Here is a 7,938-nt window from a genome sequence, read left to right as displayed (position 1 = left end):
TCTAAGTCAATTTGACATTGATATTTGTCAGGTTCCTTTGGTCAATATTAAAGTAGCCTTCAACCATAAGAAGTAAGGAGGAGCAATATACCACCTCCCCACAACTTTGCTAGCAGGTAGTATGTGACCAGGTAAGCAGGCCACAGACAACATTTATTAGCAACATTATTAACAAGGATGAAAGTCATCTCTCAAGATGCTCTGTAAGTTCAGTGAATTCCCCCTCTCTGTCCCTGCTCTCAAACCACCACTGTTATTAGAACATTCATTCCAAGGCAAACACAACAATGTTTTGTCAGCAGGATCAGATTCACCTTCTAGTCAGATCTGGAGACAGAGTTCTTTAATTATGGGGGATCTGGGTCCTGGAGTCTGGTTCCATAGCTGTAGGTACTGGCTTACTTATTTTTAAATTCATTCATGAGAAGGTGGAAGAACCAACAGTCTTACCAGCCAAGTATATATCTTGGACACATTTTACCACCCACATCTAATCCCTCTCATGCTTGGGCTATCCTGCCTCTCATTAATATCCCACCCTTCAGATAGTGTCCATTCCTCTAATGCCACCCATGAGGACATCTACTAATGGTCTTCTTCCTAGTTGTGGACATGAATTTGCAGTGAGTGGTCCACACGGCAGTGGCACCTACAACTTGAATTTGTCAGGCAGGACCCAGGGTCTAGTCCCAGCCTGCCTCAGAACACAAAGGCACTGACTAAGTGCCCCCCAAAACAAAGCCAGCCCCAGCCCCAGTCATGCGGCACTTCTCTGACCCGCTGAGCACTCTACCCCACTCACCCACAGTCATGAAGTCTGGTCCACAAACCCCATGAACTGGTACACAGAGCCCCCAAACCTAACCCCCTGTTGCTGCTGCAAACTGGCTCCCTCTCCAAGGGTACAGAGTTTTGTACCCTTATCACACCATCTACCTTATGCTATTAATATCCAGGGCCGTGCCACCAGCCCATAGCTTATTAATAATGTATAGCTGCAGTCCCTGACTTAGTTAAGCTACAGACATCCCTCATTTGCATGATTAGCTCTCACCTTACTGATGAGGAAGTTTCATCCTCTCCCAAAACCTACCTTTTCTGAATGAATGGCTCTTTTAAAGGGAGCCAGGCTCTCTGAAATGCATCTCCAATCCAAATAAAAATGAATCAACAGCAACAACAACAAAAAGAGGCCTGTTACTTTCTTTAAGGGTTGAGAAAAGAGGAGCTTAAGAAGGTTTTTGAAAGTTCAGCGCCATGCTTATCAAAGGAACTATAAGTAGCCATGGCTATCAACAGGGGCATTTAGGGAACAAAAAGTTGGAGAAGGTCTTGGGGGCTTGTAGGAGAGATGAATGAATTTTTAGTTTTTACCTCGAAGAGTTTAGGGTTTTAAGCAAGAGAGTTGGGATCAGGTTTTGACTTGAGAAATATCACCTTGGAGGAAGATGGTTAATAAATTAGAAAGTGGATGGCAGGGAGACTAGTAATAATCCAGGAGACAGATGGTGGTGGCTAGAACTAGGGCGGTGGCTGTGGAGATGGACAGAAGGGGATAGATTCAGGAGGCATGGAGCATGATGGCTCCCTTACCTCCGTCCAGTCTCTGCTTGGATTTCACCTAAGTGAATCCTTCGTTGACTACCTGTTTAACACAGCAGTCCCTCTCCCATGCCCTATCACCCTTCTCTGCTTAATTTTTCTCCATAGCATTGATCACCATCTGACGTCCCATAGAATTTATTTGTTAATTTGGATTTTTTTTTCGCCATCTAAAATATACATTTTATGAGGGCTGGGCTATCTGTATCTTTTGTCCTCTGGATTTCCAACACCTAGACCAGTCCCTGGGTCATACTAGATGATCAAAAAATATTTTTAGAATGAATGTAGGGTGAGGAATGAATAGAATTGCAGGACGCGATCATTGGTTGGCTGGGAGGAGTTCAGAGGAAGTGGTAAAGGAGCAAAGGAAGGTTCCCAGGTTTCTGGCTAGGTTACCTGAGGGGGTAAGGTGCTAGTCAGTGAGACCGGGAACACCATGTGGGAGGGGAGAAGCAGGGTTGGAGGTGAAGGAGTGAGTGGATAAATTTGAAGCAACTGTGGGACATCTAGAGAAAAAAGAGTAGACAGGAGAGGGCTTTGGGTTGGAGGAATAGACTTTGCAGCCTTTTGAGCCTTTATTCATTCAAAAAATCTTTATCGTGTACCTGCTTTGTTCCAGACACTCTGCCAGGCGCAACGATACCAAGATGAGCAAAGCGATGACGTTACTCAAAAGATTACAGTTACTACCACAGCTGATAGTAGCTTGTGTTACTGAGGGGGCAGGGAGCAGGCACTCTCTCAGACTGTAGAAGGAACTAGAAATTGGTAGGAACTTTCCGGAATACAACTTGGCAGTGTGTATCAAAAAGCTTAGAAATGGACATGTTGGTGACTCAACAGCTTCTCTTCTAGATATTTATTTGCTAATCATAAGCACAAGACACGCTGTATGCCAAGAGGCTTCTACTTCAGCGTGGCCAGCTTGTACACCTCCAGGCAACCAGGAATCCCACCCAGTGCTGCACAGGGCAGGCCCGTGTGCAGGCCCCAACTTCATAGTTCAATCATTTTATTATATCTCATGGGTCTTTGAATCCAGAATTTGAGCAGAGATTAGCTGGGCAATTCTTCTGCTCCATGTGGCATCTACCAGGGTCCCCCCGTGGTATTGAGTTGGCAGCTGGGCTAGTCTGGAGCATTCAAGATGGTTTTACTCACGTGACTGACACGTTGGCAGGAATGGCTCTGAGGGTCCTCTTTCCTTCCTGCATTGTCTCAGAGCCTCCGCATGTGGGCTCTCCAGCAGAGTAGCTCGTCTTTTTCATGATGGCTTGGGACACTAACACACCCAGACAGAAGCTGCCAGTTCATTTAAAAAGCTAGCCCTGCAACTAGCTTTGCATCACTTTGGCCATACTCTAAAGGTGAAAAGGTAAAAGGCTAGGAATAGATCCCACCTCTCAGTAAAAGGACTCTCAAAGAACTTTAGCCATCTTTAATCTGTTACATTTCTTTTCTTTTTCTTTTTTTTTTTTTTTTTAAGATTTTATTTATTTGACAGAGAGAGCGAGAGCACAAGCAAGGGGAGCAGCAGAGGGAGAAGCAGGCTCCCTGCTGAGCAGGGAGCCCGGTGCGGGGCTCGATCCCAGGACCCTAAGATCCTGACCTGACCAAAGGCAGACGCTTAACTGACTGAGCCACCCAGGTACCCCTGTCACACTTATTAATTCAGGATCACCAAGAGGGCAAGGTCTAGCATGTACATTCTGGTTATTCTCCTTCTGCCCCTCTATTGTGTGAGCCACTTCCTCCTTGTAAGTGTATTTTAAAGTGAAAATCTCTCAGCTTCCTTCTCCACAGAACACTGGGCTTATTATAACAAACAAAAAAGAACCCCTGTAATGTCATTCTGATCCCTAGATGTGAGGCAGACCAAGGCTGTCTGGCTCCTGCGAGCTGCTATCCTGGCTCTCCTGGGAAGGCCCTTCACTGTGAAAGAGAGGGAAATAGTCTCGGCTGTTCATTTCTGGAAACATGGCTCAGCCAAGAGGGTGGAGTTTCTACTGATCAGTTCTTACATAGGACGCCATATATAAATGGCCACTGTGAAAGCAGCGACTTAGCCATTGCACAGACCGAAGTTATAATTCGAAAATACTCCCATGGGAGCCATGGTTACGTCCTTATTTGTCCAATAGCAAAGAGACTTGACTCCCGTTGTGTTCAAGACAGCATAAAAGACAGTATTATCAGGACACCATGGACTACATAAAAAGTGCCAGAGGGGCTGGCCAAAAGTGAGAACGTGGCTGCCAATTGGTAGGGCACCATCCAGGCCAGAAGAAGAGCTACCAGGCACAGTGAGTGATGTCACCGGGAAAGCTGATCAGAGAGAAGGTCCCAAGTTATCACAGGTGAATACCTGGACTGCCCTAAAATTATCTTTATATCAGGAGAGCCTCCAGCAGGCTTCTTTGAATGTAGATGCCTCCCTACCTTTCAAGGCTGGCAGGTGGTTACAGAGGAAACAGGCTTTCCACGAGGTCAAAGAGAGGATGAGCTACCCTGGGAAATCATCTGGTTCAACTCTAAAAAAAGTATTCACCCAAAGGACAGGCCTCCCCAACCTTGAATTCCACTGCCACATCTCATAACTGCTAATGGCCCCTCTGTGCCAGGTTGGCAGGTGAGACTTTGGATTTGAGTTCTGAGGACAGATGCTCTGCGGTGTTTTAAATATGTCCACAATTCTCTGGTACTCTTCCCTTCAAGAGGTAGACCTTGGAGACTTCCAGAATGGTGGAGTAAGAACTTCTGAAAATTCGTTCTTCCATAAAAGCAGTAAGAATACTTGTAAAAATTGTCAAAATCAACATTTCCAAACACTGGAAGTTAACCAAGGCTTCCAACAACCCAAGGAGCACTTATTCAAGAAAAACTGCTAAATCTCCATAAGAACAGCAAATGTTGTAGCATTTTTAACTTGCACTATTCCAGCGCCCTTCACCCCAGCTCTGCAGTCGTGAAAACCAGCAGCTTCAAAATCATGGTAGCTGTGAGAATGAGCAGCCTCAAGGCCATTGGAGGGGTGCATTGAGTTTGGAGCCCTCAAAAAGCCCCTTTCGCCTAGAGTTGTCACTATTTTACCTGTCTTATAGCTCCATGGAAAGCCCTATTCATGGGACATTGTCATTATTTGACCTGATTCAGAGCTCACTGGGGGCAGGGAGGGAGGAGGGAGCCTAATCCCTAGGGCACTTGTCAAAAACAATAAACAGCAGTTGTTTAGCATTATGAGTGTCTGAGGCTGAACACCAGTTGGGGCCAACAAGAGCCTGGCCAAAAATTTAAGAGGAAGATCTTAGAAATGAGTTGTGCACAGGGGGCTTTGAGAAGCTCCAACATTATCACAGGATCGAAGGCCACACACATGTGCAGGACTCTGAGAACACTCCGGAAAGACATAAGCAGGACTGAACTTTGCAACTTCTCACCACTGGCTGACCTTGAGAACTTAAACGATCAGGAAGTTGTATACTTCAGGAGTGTTGGAAGTGTGCCCCAGCGCATACGCATGCACACACACACACACACACACACAGTGTTTCTTGGGAAAGGCTGGAGACTAATTGGTTCAAAGCATTTATGGAAATTTCTCTTCAGTCATTATCTGACCATTAAGTTAACTGAACACAGACTTTAGTGGTCACACATGACCGGGAATACATATCCACAGAATCTGTCCAGGAAAGTTACAAAACAAACAAACAATAACAAAACAGCAACAATGGGGCGCCTGGGTGGCTCAGTCAGTTGCGTGTCTAACTCTTGATTTCAGGTCAGGTCATGCTCTCAGGCTCATGAGATTGAGGCTTGTGTCGGTCTCTCCACTGAGCATGGAGCCTGCTTATCTCTCTCTCTCTCTCTCTCTCTCGTTCTCTCTCTGCCCCTCCCCACTTGCCCCCCAAAACAAACAAACAAAACAAAATAAAACAAAAACAGCAACAGCAACCCTGGTGGAGGAAGGTATCTGATTTCCAGAACTTCCACATTATATTATTTCAAATGTCCAGTTTTCAATGGATATGGAGTTCCTTTTTGGGGTGATGGTAATGTTCTGGAATTAGATAGTGGTGATGGTTGTACAACCATGGGAATGTACTAAAATCCATTGCATTGTACAGTTTAAAAGTGTGAATATTATGGTTGGTATGTGACATCTCAGTAAAATTTTTTAATGTCTAATTTTCAATAAAAATTATGAGACACACAAAGAAATAGGAAGTATGGCCCATACACAGGAAAGGAAGCAGTCAATAGAAATCATCCCTGAAGAAGTCTAGATGTTGGGCTTACTGTATAAAGACTTTAAATCAGCTATTATAAATTTGTTTAAAGAACTAAAGGAGGAGCGCCTGGGTGGCTCAGTCATTAAGCGTCTGCCTTCGGCTCAGGTCATGATCCCAGGGTCCTGGGATCGAGCCCCGCATCCGGCTCCCTGCTCAGCGGGAAGCCTGCTTCTCCCTCTCCCACTCCCGCTGCTTGTGTTCCCTGTCTCTCTGTGTCTCTCTCTGTCAAATAAATAAATAAAATCTTAAAAAAAAAAAAAACTAAAGGAAACCATAACTAAGAATTAAATGGAAGCGTAAGAATAATGTCCCACCAAATAGAGAATATCAATAGAGATTATTTGTTTTAAAGAGACAGAGCTTTAATTTTGCACCCCTTGGGTTGGGCTGCAGTTAGCAACTTAATTCTATTGAGTAGCATATGGCAGAAATGATGGTGGAGACCATATCGGGTACTAAAAACACTGATGCTTCTCCTTGCTCTCTTGGATTACTTGCTCTGGGGGAAGCCAGCGGCTTTGTCATGAGGACACTTGAGCAGCCCAGTGGAGAGAGCCACATGGCAAGGAACTGAGACCTCCCGCCAACAACCATGTGGTTGGGTCACCTTGGAAGCCAATCCTCCAGCTTGAGTCAAGCCTTCAGATGATGGTAGCACCACCAGCTGACATCGCAGTCATTACTTCATGAAAGCCCCTGAGCTAGAATCATCCAGGTAATTTGCTCTTGGATTTCTGACCTTCAGAAGCTGTGTATCTCACACCATCTGTGTCTTTTGTTTAAGCAGCTAAGTTTGGGGATAATGTGTTGTGCAGCAATAGTAACTAATAAATGCTGAGAGCAAAAATCCTTTAAAATAATCAAAGGAAAGAATTAAGATCAATAGAGAAATGTTACCAGGAAGCTAATTTTGTTTCAATATGAGGAAGAACTCTATACAACCAGAGAAGCCTATCATGGAGTAAGCCACATTTAAAGTGGTGTGCTGCTGTCATTCATAATTTTTTTTAAGTGTTTCTTTTATTTTTATTTTTTTTTAAGATTTTATTTATTTATTTGAGAGCAAGAGAGCACAAGTGGAGGGTGGAGCAGCAGAGGAAGAGGGAGAAGCCGACTCCCCACTGAGCAGGGAGCCTGATGCGGGGCTCGATCCCAGGACCCCAGGATCATGACCTGAGCTGAAGGCAGACACTTAACTGACTGAGCCACCCAGGCGCCCTGTCATTCACAATTTTCAACCAGAGATCAATGGCCATTTATCACAGATGATGAATGTGGTTTCCTTCTCTAGTGGGTACAGGATTTTTCCGGATGACCTCTGTTTTCAAATTTACTTCTAATTTTACACCCACCACCTCCACTACCATCTGTTTTCCAGAAAGAATCTGAGGTAGATCTAGAATTATGACACATCCACAAACAAGCTAAGATAAAGAAATAACAGAGACCAGAAACCACACAGAAGAATGAGGAGAGTTGCTGGAATTAAAATTAAGCTTCGTGGCAGCTTAAGAAAAAAAAATCCCACTCCCCATCATTGGAGATGTTGATATCCTACCCTCATTGTGAGACATGGCAATGTCTTCCTTTTGTTTCAGCCCAGGAGCTAATTCTGGTTGGAGAATCACTGGCCCGGATTATCCCTCCCAACTCTGTCATGTCCTCTTATGCTTTTGTCAGGGCTAAACATCACCTGATTTATCTATTTATTTTTAAGATTTTATTTATTCGAGAGAGAGAAAGAGTGCATGCGTGAGATAGCATGGGGGCAGGGGGGCAGAGGGAGAGGGAGAAGCAGATTACCTACTGAGCAGGGAGCCCAAATTGGGGCTCCACCCAGGACCCTGAAGTCATGACCTGAGCCCAAGGCAGACGCTTAACTGACTGAACCACCCAGGTGACCCTAAACATTACCTGATTTAACTGAAGAACATTCCTTATTACAGGTAGAAAAAAAAAGTCTATGGGTAACCAATCCCAGAAGATGAGTATGAGAAAGCCTATCTCCCTCCTTAATGGAGAGAAGTAGATCTCACTGTCT

The sequence above is a fragment of the Leptonychotes weddellii genome, chromosome 12, assembly GCF_054177405.1.
Source record: "Leptonychotes weddellii isolate Sample4059 chromosome 12, ASM5417740v2, whole genome shotgun sequence".
Taxonomy (NCBI): domain Eukaryota; kingdom Metazoa; phylum Chordata; class Mammalia; order Carnivora; family Phocidae; genus Leptonychotes; species Leptonychotes weddellii.
This window is presented reverse-complemented; position numbering follows the sequence as displayed.